Below are 19,820 nucleotides of genomic sequence, written 5' to 3'. Positions count from 1 at the left end.
ATCTTGTAGCTGTTCTGTCTATGTATCTCTATACTTCTACTGTGTAACAAAAGGAATTTTACCAGACATTCAAAACTCTGCAACACTTCCATCAGTTTTCTCCATCTGAATCTATTCCAGTGGTCAGCATATCCTGTAGTAAATGGTCCCTTTTGTAAATTTATTATTTATCTATTTTATTTATTTAAAATATTTTTACCCCAGCTTTCTCCTTGAAAGGACCCAAGGTGGCTTGAATGATTTTTACAAATCCACTCAGTGGATGCTTCTAGATGTTGCTCTGAGCAGTTTTGGACAAATTGGAAATCAAAAGCACCAGTTCAGAGCTATCATTGCTGGTTTTGCAGCTGTACTACCAGTGCTGACCCAGTCTGCCTCTGTGAATTAGCAGTACTTGACCTAGAGGGCAATAGCATCCTCATGAATCAATTATGAATGGCTATTGTAGCTCTGACCTGCAGTAATAATCACCGGAAACCCTTGTGATTGAACTCATCCTGTACCCTTAAAATCAGCTTGTAAGCTGAAAGGGTAATTAAAATCTGAAATATAACAATTATTTAGATGGCTATGCCTTTCTTTGCAGATTTTAGCAGGGGTTATTAAAAAAACAGAGAGCAGGGCTTTAAGAGAAAGCTTGCATATTAGCTTTTTCTTTCATTCACTCAAACAGTTTAGACAAAACTAAACTGTTCAGTTTAGTGATGATGTGGCCCCACTTAGTGCTGCAGCCTGTACGTTGACAGTCTGGACCTTGAAAGGTGACAGATCTTTAGATGAACTTATGTAGCAGGCACATTTTCCTGACAGCAAAATCGGCTGCGGTCGTCTCCCAAGGGAAGACCGCTCAAATGAACTGGAGCAAACTGTGGCGAGTGTGGCAGAGATTGGAGGCAATTGCGTGCAGGTTTCTGGGAAGAGGTGTGATTGACCTAACGAACTCCCTTCTGCTTCTAGGTTCCTGGGAACACTAACTGGATTCAAGCTTATAATTTTGATATAGTTGTTGTAGCACATTCCATTTATATCCTTTCCTCAAAAACACTCACCAGCAGACATATGCAGGTGTCTGCATGCCACTATCATTTGTTTCTACTGAATGACTTCATGCCTTCCTTTGTTTTGTTATTTTCTTTGCCATTGTGCAGATAGTTTACCTCTTGCTTTTGTCTTTTGATGCACTGTAAGTGCATACACAAATAGTTTTTCATCTGAAAATGTATTAGTTGGCTTGATCTAGCCAGGAGTGCAAAATGCATGCAGAAGCAAGCTTTTAGCACACCTAAAGAGCCATTCGTGAAAGTGGACACTGCACATACATTTCACCTCACCCCAATTTATTTGCTTGGGACTGCAAGTCAAACTTAAAGGAAAATCAGCAGTTGCATCACTCTGTTGTCCAAGAAGTTGAGGTGGGAAAAAGGAACTAGATTTAATTCCCAAGGGGCCCTAGCTACCCACCTTTCTCAAGTATGCTTGCATATTAGATGCACCGAAGTCAGTAGATAATTTTTTTAAAAAATTTTGCCATTTAGAAGCCTTGCTCATTCTATCAGAAGACAATTTAAAAAACAGTTTTGCAACTCAGGTGGTTTATATGGCTTATCATGAGACCACTACAGGACAAATGCGGGGTCTCCAACCCACATGGCTGTCCTCTGGTTGCCATTTACAGGTATAATGTATTTGTTGCTATATAATGTAAATAAACATATAAACAAACACTTAATTTCTTTAACCTATTCAAACATATTTATTTATGACATTTCATAATGCTTTAAACACTAGAGAATTATAAAACACTTTAAATCCAAAAGATAAGAACAAAAACCTTTGATAAATGGTCAGTTTTTATATACTGCGTTTTCCTGCAACATATCTGTGAAGGTTCTCCGTCATCCAGGTGAGATTATCTGGAAGCTGAGTCATGGCAACTGGGCTACATTTCAACCTAATAAAAAAGAAGTCCAGTTGCCGTGACTCAGCTTCCAGATTTCCTGCAACGTGTGACACTCACCGTAATTCATGAAACATTATACACAGAACTAAAATTACAGCTCACCATGACATTAATACGGCATAACATTAATAAAGAATAAAGAATCCTATTGCCTGCCTTATAAGATCATCTAAGAACAATTGCACAGGTATATTCCTGGTCCTTCAGTGGAACAATCAATTGCTTGCCCGGTCACATGAAGGTCAACTAGCAGAAGGGAAAGACTGCATATTCAATTGTCCGTATGCATGCAGTTTTCCTTAACTGGATTTAATTCATAATATGCAATATAATAGGGTATATGATACTATACAATTGTTATAATAGTTAAATCCTGCCAAGTTGCCTCTAACTCACAATGGCCATACAAATGAGTCATCTCCAAGATGACTTGTTCTCAACAGCACTATGTATTCAGCTCTTGTAAACCCAAGGCTGTGGCTTCCTTTATGAAGTCAATCCATCATGCTGTACACAATGTTATATTATATACAATCTTACAATTTTTCTGCAGCACTGTTATTGTATATTGTATGCGATATTTAAGAATATACAATATGCAATAAAATTCCATGACATATAGGCTCAAAATGCATTTCTAATGTGGGAGTAATGCAGAACAAATTAGAAGCTATAAAAAACAAAGGAATCAGAAGCAGTGAACCAGGGCAAAACTAAATAGTCAAACAGCAGTATGTTAAAACTAGTTATGGCCTTACTGAGGGGCACTGTTGTGGCAATTAGCATTTATTGCTTTTACATAAACCAAAGGGTCATTAGAAGCATGTAGGGATTATGAATGAGCTTTGACAGCTTGAGAATGGGATCTTCCTTTTCTTTTTTCTTTTTTAACTCACTGGTGCCATTCGATGACTTTAGGCACTGGCTGCAATGGCCTTGCGCCCTTCTTTGGCTAGCAATGTGTGTTCTTGTATTGACATCAAAATAAGTCATCCCTGCTGCATTTGCAAGTTTTCTTAGTCATTCCACTGGGTGGAACCCAAAGGTCTTTGGTGGCAGGCCAAACGAACTCCAGTTGGTTGGATATCTGGGTATGTTCATGATTACAAAAAGAGGCAATTCCTCTGCTTATGTAGAAAAGAACAATAATTTTCTCACTATTTTAATATGTCAGTGGATGGTCTTTTAAGAAGGAGGTGTCTCAGATTGCAGTACATATGAGTCCTAGCCATCATAGCCAATAGAGAAGGATGAGAGGAGACAACAACATCTGTAGGACCACAAGTCATCCATCTGTGTTTTAGAAACATAGAAGTAACTACACTTCAACAATGCTGAGTTTAAGGGTGCCAGACCCTTCACACACACACACACACACACACACACACAGAGAGAGAGAGAGAGAGAGAGAGACAGACAGACAGACAGACAGACAGACAGACAGACAGACACACACACACACACACACACCAGCTGTGAGGTCTGGAGCATTTGCTTTAATTTGCTGAGTTTATAATCCAGGTATGACCCTGTGTATGCTGTAAATATTTTGTGGACAAATCTCTCAGTTTCATTGTTGCTCTGTTCCGTATTTTATCTAATCTCAAGTTTTTCCCCCCATCCTATTTCCATATTAGCTTGTGCATTCTTTCAAAAAGTGCAAAGAAAATTACACATTTTTTCATGCTCATTTCTCCTAATATTCACATCTCTTTCTGTAGCTTTTCCTAATAAAGTATTCACAGCCCGTTTTGCTGAGATTATACATTTTTGTTCATTTATTTTCACGAATATATGTATTTGCACATTAACTCCCAATATATACACTGCCATGTGCATTTTAAAATAAGAGAACTGGCCCACAAAATTTTGGAAAGTGGATTATTGAAGTATAACCACATCACAGTTGCATGTTGGTGAAAAGCTGAATTAAGTAAATTCACAGTAAAATGAGAGCCAACACCATTTTTCCTCTTCCCTAACTCAGATATGGATAGTTTAAGCAGCATGACAGGCTTATACCCTTTTAAAAATGAATAAAAATAAAAGACATTTCTTGCTGAGGCAGCTTCTCTCTCTCTTCTTCATGCCAAACAGGTGGTAGCTCAAAGCACCTACCGTCTCAATCGATAGTGAATGAGAGTATCAAATTTCCCTCTTTCTGCTTGAGAAGCGACTACTTCATGCTCACTGGGCAGCTGCTAATTTTTCTATTTTACCTTTGAGCTGCAAAATTGGGGTTTCGGTGAGCAGCTGCTGGAGCTATAAAGGGTTATGCTGCCTCTCCTCCTTTCCAGGCAATCGCCACTGAAATGGGCTCTATGTTACAGTGAAATCGAGCTATAAGCTGGCTCAAAGGCTAATGAGGTGTGTTAGCAAACGCAGAGGCCAGTAGATGTTCTGAGCTGGCAAAGTCAATATGTAACATTGACGTGACATCATGGCAACACCCTCCTAAATGGGATGTGCTGCCCCAGTCTTTACACCTGAAAGATAGAAATGGTGCAGACACAGTGAGAAAGATATGTTAGCAGGTGAGCAGGAAAATAAATCATGAAGGGTGTGTGGGAGGGAGGGAGGGAGAGAAAGAAGCATAATACAAGATTTTTTTACTAAATACCAAATCTAAAAGATGCCTATTCAGAAAGATGTCTAAAAGGACTCAGTAAGACTTCCTTCAGAGTAAACATTCTTCAGCAGAGACAGCCCAGTCAGTTTCTGAAAATGTTCTCTATTTCCAAGAAATAAACTGAACAAAATTGAGACTTTCTATACTGTACTCGGAAAATCCACATTTCAGATCTAATTCAATTCTTTTCTCTAGGGAAGGGTGAGAATTTTACTTGGTATGTTATTAGGTCTTTTTTTAAAAAAATGAAAATATATCAAAATTTGCAAGTGTCTTTATAAGCAGAAATAGTATGCTGTGTTTTTAAAAATTGAAAGTGCAATGCTGCATTTGCTGAGTAAGGGTGCAACTACACAGTGGGAAAAATCCACATTGATCCAGTGAAATTTGCACCTGCAAAATTGGGATTCTCATGGTGAATTTGCTTTAGTTGCTCACACAACTAGGAGTCAGCAGAGAGAGAAGAGGAAATTGGTAATCAGCTCTTGTTTGCAGCTTGTTTAAACAACTTTTGCCATAGCTATCCAAATTTGCAGGAGGCATGGCTACAGAAAAGTTACCTTAAGAAACTGTGAAGTGTTGATTAGCAATTTCTTCATTTCTCTTGGCAGCAAGCATTAAACAAAAAAAAAAGAAATAAATGGTCTGAAGACAAGGGGTGTGTGATTGAGGGAACTGACTCCCACAAGTGCCCCTTTGCCCCCTGTCTCCCAAATGGTGGAAAGAGGCTTGAGAACCCAAGCAAAGGATCCAGAATCTTTCCCTTCAAAGACTGGCACAATGCACACATAACTTTGACATTATGAGGGGCTTTTTACAGGCCCTGAACTGGTGCTGGAGCTTATGTAAGGCTCACCACCTGCCTATTGGGAGGTATTTTTCCCACTCCTCCAGACTTGTGCTCTGCTTCTGCTGCTGCTGCTGATGTCAAGAGCCGTGTCACCAAAGAATGCACATCAATTACATCAGACGCTCCACTCCTTCCTTAGTGCAAATAATGTAATCAGCCCAAGTGCATGCACCTACCAACAACCACCTTGGGTGTTACTGTAATCTGACGTGTGTTGATTTGGTGCTTTGCCTCAAGCCTAAGGTGGCAGTAATTTACTATTAAGTCCTGTTGGCATAACTTCACCTATACAGTGGGGTCTTGACTTAAGAACGGCTCGAGTTAAGAACATTTTGACTTAAGAACCGCTCTCATAGGAAAATATTGACTTGACTTACATACTTAGATTTGAGTTAAGAACTGAAAAAAAAACCACGTGAGAGGCAAGGAAAGTGCAAAATTTGAACTTTCAGTTAACTGTTGGCCAGTGAAAGGGGTGCCTGTCTGCTTCCTCACTCCTCCCAGCATTTAGAGAGTGGATTGGGAGACAGTCTTCAGACTGCCTGGTACTGCCTGGACTGTATTTTCCCTGCCTTCCCTGAACCTTTCTTGACCTAAGAAAAAAAGAAACAAAATATCCCCCTCTAGTGGTCGAAGGCAGAATAGCAGCTTCCCATTAGTTTCTATGGCCGGAAAAGAGCAGATACGGATCAAATGGTTCTCAAAGCATTCCTATGGGAAATGCAGATTTGACCTGAGAACTTTTTGACTTGAGAACCGCCTTCCAATACGGATTAAGTTCTCAAGTCAAGACCCCACTGTAGAAGACTGAAGATACAATCAGTAAGGGCAATTTTAGGAAATTAAACACTTCCTACTTTAGTCCAGTGGTTCCCATGTAATCTCTTTCATTGTGTGGAAGCTGTGGGACAGAAGTAGGAAGTGTTACTTTCCAAAAATCACCCTTTGCTGATGAATCCTTCCATAGCCATAGTTATGCCAACAAGATTTTGGCCTATGTGTCAGTACTTACAAATACCTAATGGGGCATTTGGTGGCATGGTGCTCCTAGGTTGACTTCTCTCAACATTCTCTTAGCCTGGGTTTGAATCATGCTTCCTCTTCCCAGAAACAAAACCTGTGACAACACTGAGCCATGGAGTTGTCTTTGATGAGCCCCAAGTTTTCCCTCGTTCTGGTAATTTGGTTCTCGGGAGAAGAAATGCGGACAGAGCCGAGGCTGAAAATGTCAGAAGGGGAAAATATTTGCCAGACGAAAGCACAGAGTTTGGAAGCAGCTTGTTATAAATAACTTGTAATTTGTTTCTTTGATAATGACTGGAATCCTGTTGCATAGCTCAGCCAGAACTAGGGGGATGACATCATTGGCTGCTGCAGTCACAGATGAGGAAAAGTGTCATCTTGTGATTTTGGGGTGCATGTGAATTTCAGCCATAGTAAATTACTACAATCTCACAATAGCAAAAGGAAGTCTTTAATCAATAGTAATCTGCTGTTGCCTATGATATAATTCTCATTGCACGGCCAAACCCCCTCTGACAGGGCTTTGGTTAATAAGTTACATTATGATTTTAACATACTGGCCAAAAGCCAGAATAGGCCCACTGAAGCAGTGGAGATCTGGCGAGTCCACTCCTCCATCAGTTTTACAATACCTATATGAGGCATTGTAAAAAAAAAAAAATTAAAGGGTGAATTTTTTTTAATGCAACAATAACAAATATCTACTTTGGAGGGGGGCTTGGAACTGTAATAATGGTATTTTAAAAATAAGTTTCTTGGCTCTGAGAAAGCTTACTTCTTCCTTCTGCCTCCTAGTCCCACTTCACTGTGTCGCTGTGACATGTGTCACGAGAATACTCCAATTTTTCTTGCCCACCTTAGAAAGCTGTGAGGGCACTGTGGAGAGGGCTGGGTGATAGCAGCCTGTTTGTAACCCTTGATAAACACCACGGTGCAGTCAGCGTGAAATGAAGAAATATTGCTCCCGGTAAATATTTATTTTATATCAGAAATTAGCATACCAAATGTAATTAAAAACAACTTTATGTGTGCCTCCCCCCTCCCTTTGGTCTGTCAAATGGCAACTCAAAGTAGCTAGTCATAAAGAAATGCCGGCTTAATTAGCAGGCATCTCAGCCTACTGTTGCCGTTTGATAATTACACTGCAATGAGCTTCTGAAATTAGGATTCCCCACCCCACCCCCTTCTCTTTTACCTTTCTAATTCACTCCTGGCTGTTTTCTTTTTGTCTCCTTCCCTTCCCTTTATTCTGAGCTCTTCTTTCAAAATGCATTTATATCTTGTGTGCCCAAGCGGTGAAGCGGTAGCCGTAGAAATGTTGCGCTTTGCTGATCATGTAAACTGTGAGTGACACCTGTCTACTTTTGCCAGCAAGGTTGGATGGTAAAAAACGGAACTGGTTCTGCATCTTATTAAGTCTCTCCAAGCTGCTGCAGTCTATTCAAGTCAGATAAGGGGAATACCCACCTTTTTCTCCTACACTCAATATTTCAGGCGTCATTCCAGTGCCTAGGACATTTTGTCTGCATTGGCTTTCTGTTTGTTGGCTTCCTGGGCAGAGACATATAGTCCTGTCCGTTGTGAAGTGTTATCACACTGATAATTTCGCTCTCTGTCTCTTATGAAATGGAGAACAAAAGGGAAAGGGAAATGCCCCAAAGATCCTCAAAATGCTTCAGGAGAATAATAAAAGAAAACTATGCTACATATGACTCTGAAAAGGTCCTATTAAGTGTAAAGAAGGCTGTTGATATCAATCTTTTTCAGATCAGTGCAATTTCTGCTGCTCAGGAACAAAGAAAAGGAAAGAAGAAAGGACACAAGAATGAAGTCACAAAAGGTACACTTCAATATTTGCATCCATTATAACAAAAAGCATCAGTAACAGCAAAAAAAGCCTATTTCTACCTCAGGTCCCATACTTCTATCTATTATATAATGGTTATGCAATATGTACAAGTAGGGTACTGCATGCAGAAAGAAGCTTTTTTGTTTTGCCATTATTGCAGTAGAAGGGATTTCATTACTGAGGATATTTCTGTAATTAAAATAAAATCAACTAGCGTTTTAAACAGTCCTACTTTTATTGCCTGTAATGGCTTCATAATGTTTTACAATGCTGACAAGAAACAGCCTGTTGTGGTGTATAGTGTTGGACTTGGATTAGAAAGAAGTTAATTCAGGTCTACACTTAACTATAAACTTCACTGGCAGGCATCCTGTTGCTTCACGTAGTAGGTCACAACTTGAGTGGCCCCATTGAATCAATGGAACCTACGGAGGAGTTGACTTACCAAAAACTCAGTGATCCAGCAGGCCTACTCTAGTTCCAACTTACTATCCTAACCAACAGGGTTTCAGCCACTGAGTGAAGATGGACCAATCACTGTCTAGCAACCTAACCTACTTTACAGGGCTGCTGTGAAGAAAAATGGGGCTATAACCCAGTGTGTTGTTCTTTGTGACTGAAAACAACATAGACTACAATAGAAAATGATACTGTGTGAAGTCAAGGGTCCATTTACCCTTGCGCTGCATCTCCACTAGCTTTCTGGGGATTTCAAAACTGCAGCTACAGGCTATGTTTTATAGACAACTCATGATTAGGGGCACTTCCCCCCATTCTCCAAGGGTGAGGCACACACCCCATATTCAGTCCATTAAGTGTCTTCCCTCTCCCATCTGAAACGTTGTCCATTCCAGACCAGAATTTGAATAGCTTCCATTCATACACATAAGCAGGACTTGAAAAATCGTACTTCTGTGTGTGATAAGTGCCTTTCAAGGGAGGAAGTGTTACGTGAAACTCATAAAGATCTTTGTTGCTTGTGCCTGTTAGCAGCCTTTCCCTCTATAATATTGTTGCTTCAGCACCAATCCCCCACATCCATCCATCCATCCATCCATCCATCCATCCATCCATCCATCCATCTATCTATCTATCTATCTATCTATCTATCTATCTATCTATCTATCTATCTATCTATCTATCTATCTATCTATCTATCTATCTATCTATCTATCTATCTATCTATCTATCTATCTATCTATCTATCTATCTATCTGTCTATGTGATGTGATGTGATGTGATGTGATGTGATGTGATGTGATGTGATGTGATGTGATGTGATGCTAGCCAGTCATGATTCATATGATGTAAGTGTGGAATATATTTTGTTCTCTGAGTGCTTTATACTATAATTCCCATAATTTCTTCCCTTTGGTAATGCAGAACAGGGTGGGAATTCTCAGTCAATGTATATGGAGGGGGGCAGTAATGTAATGAATAGGATGATGTCCTAAAATCATGCATTTGAATGACATAAAGTCAGACATTTGCCCTCACTCAGAACTGACTTTTGTTTTTTGAAGGGGGAGAACACGCGGGAAGATGGAAGGTGTTCTTGTTGCCAGGACACCAAGGCCAGTATTCATTTCAGTATGCTGAAGTGTTGCTGCCTGCTGTTATTGTTGCTGCTGTAGAGCAGTGTGTCAAGATGGAGCATAGACCTGATACATTCCTTCTGCATACTCTGAGGGAGGTCCAGATAAAGAAGTGGATGTTTCTGCTGTTTTTCACAGACTGCCTCAAGAGCTGCCAAAAAGGTATTATCTGCTTTTGAAAGAGGACAAAGACCTGCAAGACCCCATTTTGACATACCTGCACATTCCACTCTAATAATTTCCACAGAGGCAGTAATTCCCACCTATTTATTTATTTATTTATTTATTTATTTATTTATTTATTTATTTATTTATTTATTTATTTATTTATTTATTTAGTTAGTTAGTTAGTTAGTTAGTTAGTTAGTTAGTTAGTTAGTTAGTTAGTTAGTTAGTTAGTATCACATCCAATTAGTGCAAAGTGCTTCTCTGGGTAGTTTATGGCATGATAAAATAAAGACACAAACATGGACAATAGAAAGATAAATAAAAACAACAGTCAGACTCAACTGGGAGCTGATTCCAGAGTGTTGGTGCCACAGTGGAGACGGCCCAGCTTCTCATGGATGATTTCCTGGCCTCCTTTGGGGTAGCCGCCCAGAGGAACATTGCCTGGGAGGATCTCATGAAGTGGGTGAATGACCTTGGGAAAAGGCACTCTGACAAGTAACATAGTCCCAAAGTCTGCAGGGCTTCAAAACCTTGAACCTGACATGGGACAAAACAGTTAACCAGTGCAGGCGAGGCAGAAGTGGAAAGATGTGATCAAACCTGCTCACACTTGGCCCCAGTCTGGCCACTACTTTCTGGACCTTCTGTGGTCTCCGGCTTAGCCCCATTGCAGTTGTCAGTCTAGGAGATGACCAATGCATGCACCAGCATACAGAAGGTTCCCTCATCTAGGTAGGGAGTGAACTGGCTGATAAGTCTCAACTGATTAAAGCCCGCACAGGACATGGCTGCAATTTGGGCATCCCAAGATAGAGCCAGGATGAGAAGCATGCCCAGGTTATGGACTTGATTCCCAATCAGGAGGACAACGTCAACCAACCTAGGGGTAATCCACCCAACGTGTCTTAGGGACATCCCAAAAGCAGAATCTCCATCTTGTCTGGGTTCAGTTTGACATTGTCGACCCCAGTCCATTCCAAGACTGAAGCCAGGAAGTGCTCAAGCATTTGGACAACATCCACTGCAGTTGTTGAAAATGAGATTGAATTGTGTATTATAAGAGTGTTGATGACATCTTACTCCAAATCTCCTTATGACCTCCCCCAACATTTATATTGTTAAAAAGCATTGAGGATGTTGACAAACCCCAGGGCACCCCTCAATCATGGGTTCTTGGGGGGCAAATACTCATGCCCAAATCACTGGACACGGCCGTCAAGGAAGGATTGGAGTCCACCTCTAAGACCCTTTCCAGGAGGATACTGTGGTCAACAGTATTCAAGACCACTGAGAGATCCAGAAGCACCAAATCCTGCCCTGTCGGCCTCCTTTGAATTGGTCATGCTTCTCCAGGTATGTCTGGAGCTGCTCTGCCACCACTTACTTGATCACCTTGTCCATTAAGGATATGTTGGTGATTGATCTGAAGTTGTTGAGATTATCCACCAACAAATGGGTTTTTTTTAAATAATGGGCCATATAATGGTTTCTTTCACATGTGAGGGAAGGCATCCCTCCCTCAGTGAAGCATTCACAATATTCATGGCCCAGTTGATTATAGCCCTGTTAGCAGTTTTTATTAACCACACAGAGGCCGTAGGCCTACAGCTAGTCAATGCCCTGGATAATTCCTCCAATATTACAGGGTCAAACTGAACCAATTGGACAGAGGGAAAAGGTGCAGTGACAATCTCCACCTGATCAACCAAACTGCTAGTGGAGTCAAGATCAGTAAGGTTGGCCTCAATTTTAGGTTTAAGAATGGTTGCAAATTGGTCACTGGTGAAATCACTAGGATGAGGCTTGTCAGTTCACAGAATGATCTTAATATTGAATGCCTTTTTCACCAGTCTTAAGGCATTGACATACCTCCTGGTCAGAGCCTTAACTGCAGCCAGGTTTTGATCCGACCGATCCTTCCTCCACCTACTCTCCAGTTGTCTCCTAGCTAATATCATGTGTATGTATTTTATATTGATTTGGTTTTACTGGTCTTTAACCATAATAAAGTATTGATTCATTCAATATCATAGCTCGAAGCTCCCCGGCAGGATAAGCTCTGAAGTGGAGAAGGCGTGATCACATCAGCCACCCAGGTCATCTCTGCATAGCATCTATTGACCTGGGCTTTGACAAGATCACCAGCCAGGCTCACCAGATACCCACCAAGGCTTCCCCAAACCCATCTGTGACAAGAAGCCCCAGAGGGAGGATCATTTTAATAGGTCCATTCTCCCCATGGAAGGAGGGAGGGTCGCCATCGAGAGGTTACATCTCAACAGGAAGCGATATGTCCATGATAGTGGGAGGGAACTTCAGGTCACCCTCTGCCTCTGCAGACAAGGTCTGGAGTCTGACCCACTTTATGTGTGGGGCCAATGACATGTGTGATAGGTTCATGGAAGTCATGAATTCCATGATCCCAAGGCTGGACCCAATGGTTCAGATTCAATATATCAATATCAATAGTCTGGGTGACCTCAACACCGCCACCAAAATGAACTCAGCCAGTCCCAGCAGGAAGAGTGCTGGGAGATGGTACACCACTACTAACCCAAATCTACCCCTTAGCCCCACCATCAAGTCCAAACACTCTAAGACTGAGCTCAAAAATGTGGTGGGCCTGCTGATGTGGATGGGATACCTATGGACAATTGCCACTCACCCCACCCCAACCTTCTGGTCTGCTCTGATGCACAGGGCAGACACCTCCCACATTGCCCACGCAGGTCTACGTTATACAGAAGCAAACCAAAGGCAAAAAGATTAATTTGGTCTCCTTGGTTCCGGCCTCTAGGAGATGGCTCATGCAAGTCTGTTCTCAAGAATGTCCTGAACTCCTCTAAGAAAGAAACTGAGCTGAAGGAAATGGGGAAAACTCTATGGAAGCTTTTAAAAATGCTGACAAGATGATTGAAGAGCACCAAGCTGTGCTTTGGGACTGGCTAAAGAGATGAGTGTGGTGTAGATCAGGAGCCCCCACTGGCCTTAGCCTGCTTGTTAGGCCATAGCCTGGCTCCTCTGACAAGCTTGCGTGCTGAATTTCAATGAACCCTAATTGCCCATCAGGAGTATGTGACAGAAGAGGTCATATGGTCTGATTTGCATCCATTTCCCCTTATGACATCCCTTGGTCTTTATGTGTAATGACCCCTGCTCCTTTAAAGAGGAGGCCAGCTGTAGCAATTCTGACAAAGGTGCCTTGACAACTTCCTTGAAATGCCTTGGCTTTCGGCATAATAGTCTGTGCAGAACATTAGGGCTTTCCGTTTCAAGGATGAATGGCGCTGGCAAAAGGGTGCCGCTGGGGCCATGCGCTTTAATCCACGCCATTGCCCTTGTTAGCTTTCTTCTGTACTTAAAATAATAAAAGAAGTATCCTCCTAACCTGAGGGAGGGAAAGACAGAAAAAATAAGCAGAGAAGAGTTGCTGCTAGTCAGGGATGGGTAGGCTTTCAGCTTCCCATGAAATGTGTCCCTCGCCTTCCAGTTACCGAGGGAAGTCCCTTATGCAGATTTTGTCAGGCTGCAGAGTCCCCAATAAGTGGCAACTAGAGAAGGGCATGACTTAAGTTGTGCCTCTTCCTATGAAGTAACCTGTGAGGCACCACAGGTGCTGCACGGATCCTCCGCTCACCCCCTGGGCTGGAAACAGAGTTTGGGCTGCAGCTTCCAGAACTCTCCAGGGTCCAGGATGTCTGGGGGTTCTGGGAGTTGTAGTAACCCCCCCCCCAAAAAAAAACTAAGGTTTCCAAGTTCTGGCTGGTGGTGAGGAAGACATTTGCATTCCCCTTTGAGTGCCTCCTTTACATACTGCAATGCCTCTCGAGTCATGTAAGGTGGAGGGCATTTGGGCGATACACTTAAATTACAGAAAAGGCAGGTAGCCTGCTATGCTGTCATCCAAACCTTCTGGTTCCTGGTTCTCATGAGCTCTTCCCATACAGCCCTTCCCATAACAATAGCTATTTTACACATGGTGGTGTTAAGAGAGTACCAGCACAAAATCCAAATGTACAGTACAAGAACCATCCTTACCGGGTTTGTCAATATTAAATGCATGGAATATTTATTATCATCTATCCATCTATCTATATTTTACCTTCTTTATAATGACTCAAAGGAAGATTGGTGAAACTACCTCTGGGGGCTGGCAGAGACTGGAAGAGGCCCCATGCTCTTTGCATAACTTGTCAGAACGGCCTGCTGGCCGGCCGAGCTATGCCAGGTTTGCTGCCAAATGCACCGTTAGACATGTATTTTATTTCAATTTCCTACATCATTTGAGAGTCTCGGATCAACTGTCAACTGTGTAACAAACACAGAGACACACATACCTCTCTTTCCTTCCCGCACATTTCATTTCTCATCTTCTAATAACCAGATTGTCTGAAGTGACTGACTGCGAGTGATCAGTTGATTGTGAAATGTCTGCATCATTTTAAACGTGATGCCTCAGGTCTGTAGTATCCAATTTGTTTATAGCACGTGTGGGCAAGAAGGTAGATGATTTACAGTAGATCAAGGATTTCCAAAATCACATTGTTTTAAGAATATCAACAGCACAATGATACCCCCTCCTGCCTTAAATTATACCAACAAAATGAAGAAAACTTGGAGTAACAAGGAGTGGGGTTTTATGTGAAAAAAAAAACATGAAGAGTTTCTGGGTAGACTGAAATTATTTGAAACAGGTTCCTGTGTATTGCCAATCGTGATGTCTTGATTTATGCCCATTAATTCTTTTGCACAGAGATTGTCCCATTTCTTCTACGAGCAGAGGGGCACTGTTGTAAAAAGATGGTATACATCGTATTAGCAGAAGAACAAGTAAATGCCCTTGATGTCGTTTGTGACAATGTTGGGTCCTGTAATTGTGCTGGCAGAGTAAACGTAAGGGCAGAGCTGGCATCTGGATTTGTAGCAGGGTACAGTGCCCACTACTGCATCGTTCGTTTCGTTTAGTCGTTTAGTCGTGCCCGACTCTTCGTGACCCCATGGACCAGAGCACGCCAGGCCCTTCTATCTTCCACTGCCTCCCGGAGTTGTGTCAGATTCATGTTGGTTGCCTCGATGACACTGTCCAACCATCTTGTCCTCGGTCGTCCCCTTCTCCTCTTGCCTTCACATTTTCCCAACATCAAGGTCTTTTCCAGGGAGTCCTCTCTTCTCATGAGATGGCCAAAGTATTGGAGCCTCAGCTTCAGGATCTGTCCTTCCAGTGAGCACTCGGGGTTGATTTCCTTTAGAATTGATAGGTTTGTTCTCTTTGCAGTCCAGGGGACTCTCAAGAGTCTCCTCCAGCACCACTACTGCATCAGTGTTGTGTAAGTCATTGTGTGTCAATAGTTTGTTTGTTTGTTTATTTATTTATATCCTGCCTATCTGGTCAAAGCACCACGCGTTGCTTCAGACTGGGGGGTTCTCAGAACACAAGTCACCAAAGGCTTGTGAGAGTGAAGTATTCTTGTCAAGGATGGGTTGGCAATTATTTATGATGCCTGTGAGTGATCTCAGTTGTGGTTGAAAGCGACAAGTCGTGGTGTTTGGTCATTTTCTGGGTTTGTCTTGCAGGTGCTTGCTTCCAGATATTCATCTTGCCCAGTTAATTTCTTCCTTAACAATTGTAGTCTGAGAAATGTGCAGCATTGTGCACTGTTTGGCTGAGATTGTATGGTAAATTGTGTTCCCTTGCTGATGATCTTCAGCCTGGGTGTGGTAGTGAAAACACTCAGTACAGAAGTCAAATCCTATTTGGAAGAGTCCACATAGAATTCTTCTTTCTGGGGTGCTGGGAGGAAGGAGGCTGTGGGTCAATATATACAGTAATTCCTTTTCGTATTGCTGGGAGACTTCCTTCTCATGTTGTTGAGAGTGAGTTACAGCTTTTGTGTTACGGTCCCTTTTATTGTCAAAATTGTAGAAATATTCTTTGAATTGCTGTCTGTGGGAAAAGCCCTCCAGGTCATCACAGAGCTGTATCATCCGTGTGGGTCTGGTGGGACAAATAGAAAAGCCCCATGAGTGGACTGACACTTTTGCTTGGTTCAGTGTGTGGATACATAGATTTATGATGTCGTTGAGCAGGTCCAGGGTGTTCTTGTTGTGGGCTAAGTGACTCTGTTGTAGATTAGGTGGTTTGTTTTCTTTCTTTTTCCTTGGGCAAGTAAATTGTGCATCACATATGTTTTTTCTCATGGTGGTGAATATTTATGCAGTGTCCATTGCAGAGAGCTGGTTCTGTATATGTGGTACAAGATCTGTAACATCCTTCGGCGTTTTCCTTTGCTTGTTGTACAGGTCGCTAAGTAGGTTGTTGCTTTTTTTTTAAAAAAAGAGAATGTTGCATAATCTTTTGCTGTTAGTAACTGGAGCAAAGGATTTCTCATTGTAAGTCCCTCGGGCAAGCAGTCTTGCTATTTGCCTTTGGTAAGGAAGAGGGTGTGCGTTTCTACCTGTGCAAATCTCTTCATGACACTGATGGATCGCCACTCCATTCTGCTGAATTCAGTGCCTTCCATAGTTGTGGTTTTTGAAATAGTGGCTGTATTAGTCTGTGCAAGCATATCGGACAAGAAACAAAAGAAAACAAAAGCAAAATAAAATAAAATAAAATAAAATAAAGACAACAAAACCATTGTGGCACATGTGAAATTTTGTGCTCTAGATGGAAATAGAGTAGAATCTACATATCTACAAGTATCAGGTTTGCTGTGCATCTTTGGTACACCTCACTGGAACTGTACAGAAACTGGCAAATATTGCATTTTTTGTTGACTGCTACTGGGTCCAGCTTGATTTTGCTAACCAACTCCTGCCCATGTCCCCTTCTTATGTTTTTTCCAGACAATGGTGTTGCAGGGCTATGTTGTTTAAAATAGCAAGGGCTGGTGGGCAAAGTGCAGCCTCCCTGCTGTTGCTGGACTGCAAATTCTGTTAGCTCTTTCCTGCATGGCCAGAAATGTGGGCCATTGCAGCTCAGCAACATCTGGAGACCTGACTTTCTACAGATCATATTTGAAGTTCAGAATGTGTTGGGTTGTCCCTGCCTGGGAGTAAGAGCCAGTTGCTTCCCATGTACTGGTTACAGTTGACTATCTGTACTGTAAACTCATCTTTTTCCTCCATTTGAAACCTTTTGTATCAACTGGGCATGCTCAGAATCCCAGATGTGTTCATTTCAGTACACTGAAATCTAAGCAATGGCAAAGCTTTGTCCCTGAATGGGAGTGTCTGGCCCTTTGTGACCATGGGTGTACAAACTACTGAATAATAGTTTCATCTTTAAAGCCCCAAACCAAATCACATTCAAAAAGATTACATAGCTATTCTAGCCTTAAGGGTGTCTGCATGCTCCTTGCTCAAGGGACCTTGGAATGTGCTTTAGAGGGACTTAATTTAACCTATACATCATTTTGCTGTTGTAAACACTCACAATAGAATACCTGCAACAATCCTGTTATAGTACTTGCTTTTGTACGTTCTTATGGCTTGGATGTCACTATTTCACTAGCATTAGAAGGTGCCACAGCAGTGGACTAAAGGAAAGCAATATGATGCAAAGCAATAAAATCGACAGGAATGGTGGAGAGAGAGACCCTTCTAGAGGAGTAAGGGAAGGAGTTGTGCATGGCAAAACTGCTATAACTTGGAACAATTTCTGGAGTTCTGTAGGATGAACCTCAGTAAGCAAAGGACAGATTCAGCTTAATTGCTCTCCCAAGGCAGATTCACTTCTTAATTAGAAGATATTTTGAAGTCCCTCTCCTTTTCTCTCTTTGATTGAAATGCCCTGTGGTGGTAAATGGAAAACAGCATCATCTTCAGTTGTCTTTGTTGGCACAAAAGAAGGAGTGATAGCAGCGTATCTTGCTTCGAGATGCACAGTATAGTTTAGCACCTTTCATTTGCTCTGTAAGGTGTATGTGTCATATGTGTGACACAACTATGTGTCCTCCAGCTATCCTTTTCACAGTGACTCCTTTTCTACTATAGCTGCAGTCCCAAGAAGTAAAATGTCTGCATGTGGGTGGGGAAGGGACAAAATCATTGGGCATGGCTGAGGTTTTGGTTTCTGTTGCTGCTAAAGCAGTTCCTTGAAAAATATAAACATTCTGGAAAAAAGGTACATAATAGCAGTCTTCCACATGGTACCATCCAGATGTGTTGGTTTAGCGATACCACGATCCACATCTAGGTGAGTTTGATGGTACTGTGGTCCCACACATTAGAAAAGCACATACACAGGGCCCTTGTAAACCTTTAAAAGCTTCCTGTACCTCTTAACAAATTTAACGTTAATGTGCTAAAGCCAAAAACCAAAATCACTGAAGTTACATGGTTCATCAGACTATTTGGACTTCAACTCCCAGAAGCCTCAAGATTAGTAAGGGTGCTGTCCTCTGAAGATGCTGGCCACAGAGACTGGTGAAACGTCAGGAAGAACCACCTTCAGAACACGGCCAAAGAGCCCGAAAAACCCACAACAACCATTCGTAAGGGTCTCTGAAAGGACCATAGGTTAAAAACAGCTGTTTTGGGGAACTCTTCTTGATCATGTGGCCAGTGGGATTAGAACCCACCTTTCTATCTTTCTATAGTGTTCTGTAATGAGCACCATTCTCAAGGCAGTCTTTTATTGATAGTTTCAAGTGGCAGTTTTTCATATGGGATAGGATTTCCAATTCAACTTGATTTAAAAAGGAAGCACTTAAATTCCTTGGTATTTATTGACTTATCTAAATGGAAGCAGGAGAAACAGACATCATGAGAAAATGCATACAAAGTTTTTTTTCTTACAAAACTTTGTGTGTGTGTGTGTGTGTGTGTGTGTGTGTGTGTGTGTGTGTGTGTGTGTGTGTGTGTGTGTGTGTGTGTGTGTGTGTGTGTGTGAGAGAGAGAGAGAGAGAGAGAGAGAGAGAGAGAGAGAGAGAGAGAGTTTATTTTTCATCAGCATCAGAGCAGGAGTTGCTTGAATATTGATTGATTTTGTCTATTTATTTATTTATTTATTTATTTATTTATTTATTTATTTATTTATTTATTTATTTATTTATTTATTTATGTATTTATTTATTTATTTATTTATTTATTTATTTATTTATTTAATATTCCGCCTATTTGGCCTTACGACCACTCTAGGCGGCTTCCAAATACATAAAACAACATGTAAATATAACAAAAAAATTATTACATCAAATAACAATTTCTACAAGATGGAAATGGGAAAACAAAAAATAAACAAAGAGAAAATCAAATATTAACTGGAGGGAAGGCCTGCATAAACATCCATGTTTTTAATTGGTTTTTAAAGATACCCAGCGAAGCGGCCGCACGAATCTCTGGAGGAAGGTTGTTCCAGAGGTGAGGAGCTACCGCTGAGAAGGCCCGGTTTCTTGTTTTTTTCTTCCGGGCCTCCCTCAGCGTCAAGCTCCTCAGCCTCACCTCCTGACTCGCTCGGGTGATATGGGTAGATCTTGGTGGGAGTAGGCGTTCTGCCAAGTATTGAGGCCCTAAACCGTTTAGGGCTTTATACGTAAGCATTAAGACTTTGAAGTCATGCGGAACTGAATGGGCAGCCAGTGCAATGAGGCCAGAATAAGAGAAATATGAAGGTATTTTCTTGTTCCACTTAGGAGTCTGGTCGCTGCATTCTGCACCACTTCGAGTTTCTGCATCAACCTCAAAGGTAGCCCCATGTAGACTGTACTTGTAGAGTGCCCAGTTTAGTGACAAGCAGTATT

General features: G+C 41.6%; 1 long non-coding RNA gene across 3 annotated transcripts in view; it reads left to right on the top strand.

Annotated features, from left to right (window-relative positions):
- Positions 1–19,022, top strand: part of LOC110074684 (uncharacterized) — a 105,090-nt gene extending 86,068 nt beyond the window's left edge. For all 3 annotated transcript variants that reach the window (XR_013540411.1, XR_013540410.1, XR_013540409.1), the window contains 2 exons: positions 8,230–8,302; positions 9,835–19,022. This is a non-coding gene — a long non-coding RNA (uncharacterized LOC110074684). The remainder of the gene's footprint in view (positions 1–8,229; positions 8,303–9,834) is intronic.
- The last annotated feature ends 798 nt before the right edge of the window (positions 19,023–19,820 follow it).

This window comes from Pogona vitticeps, chromosome 1 (assembly GCF_051106095.1).
Source record: "Pogona vitticeps strain Pit_001003342236 chromosome 1, PviZW2.1, whole genome shotgun sequence".
NCBI lineage: Eukaryota > Metazoa > Chordata > Lepidosauria > Squamata > Agamidae > Pogona > Pogona vitticeps.
This window is presented reverse-complemented; position numbering and strand designations above follow the sequence as displayed.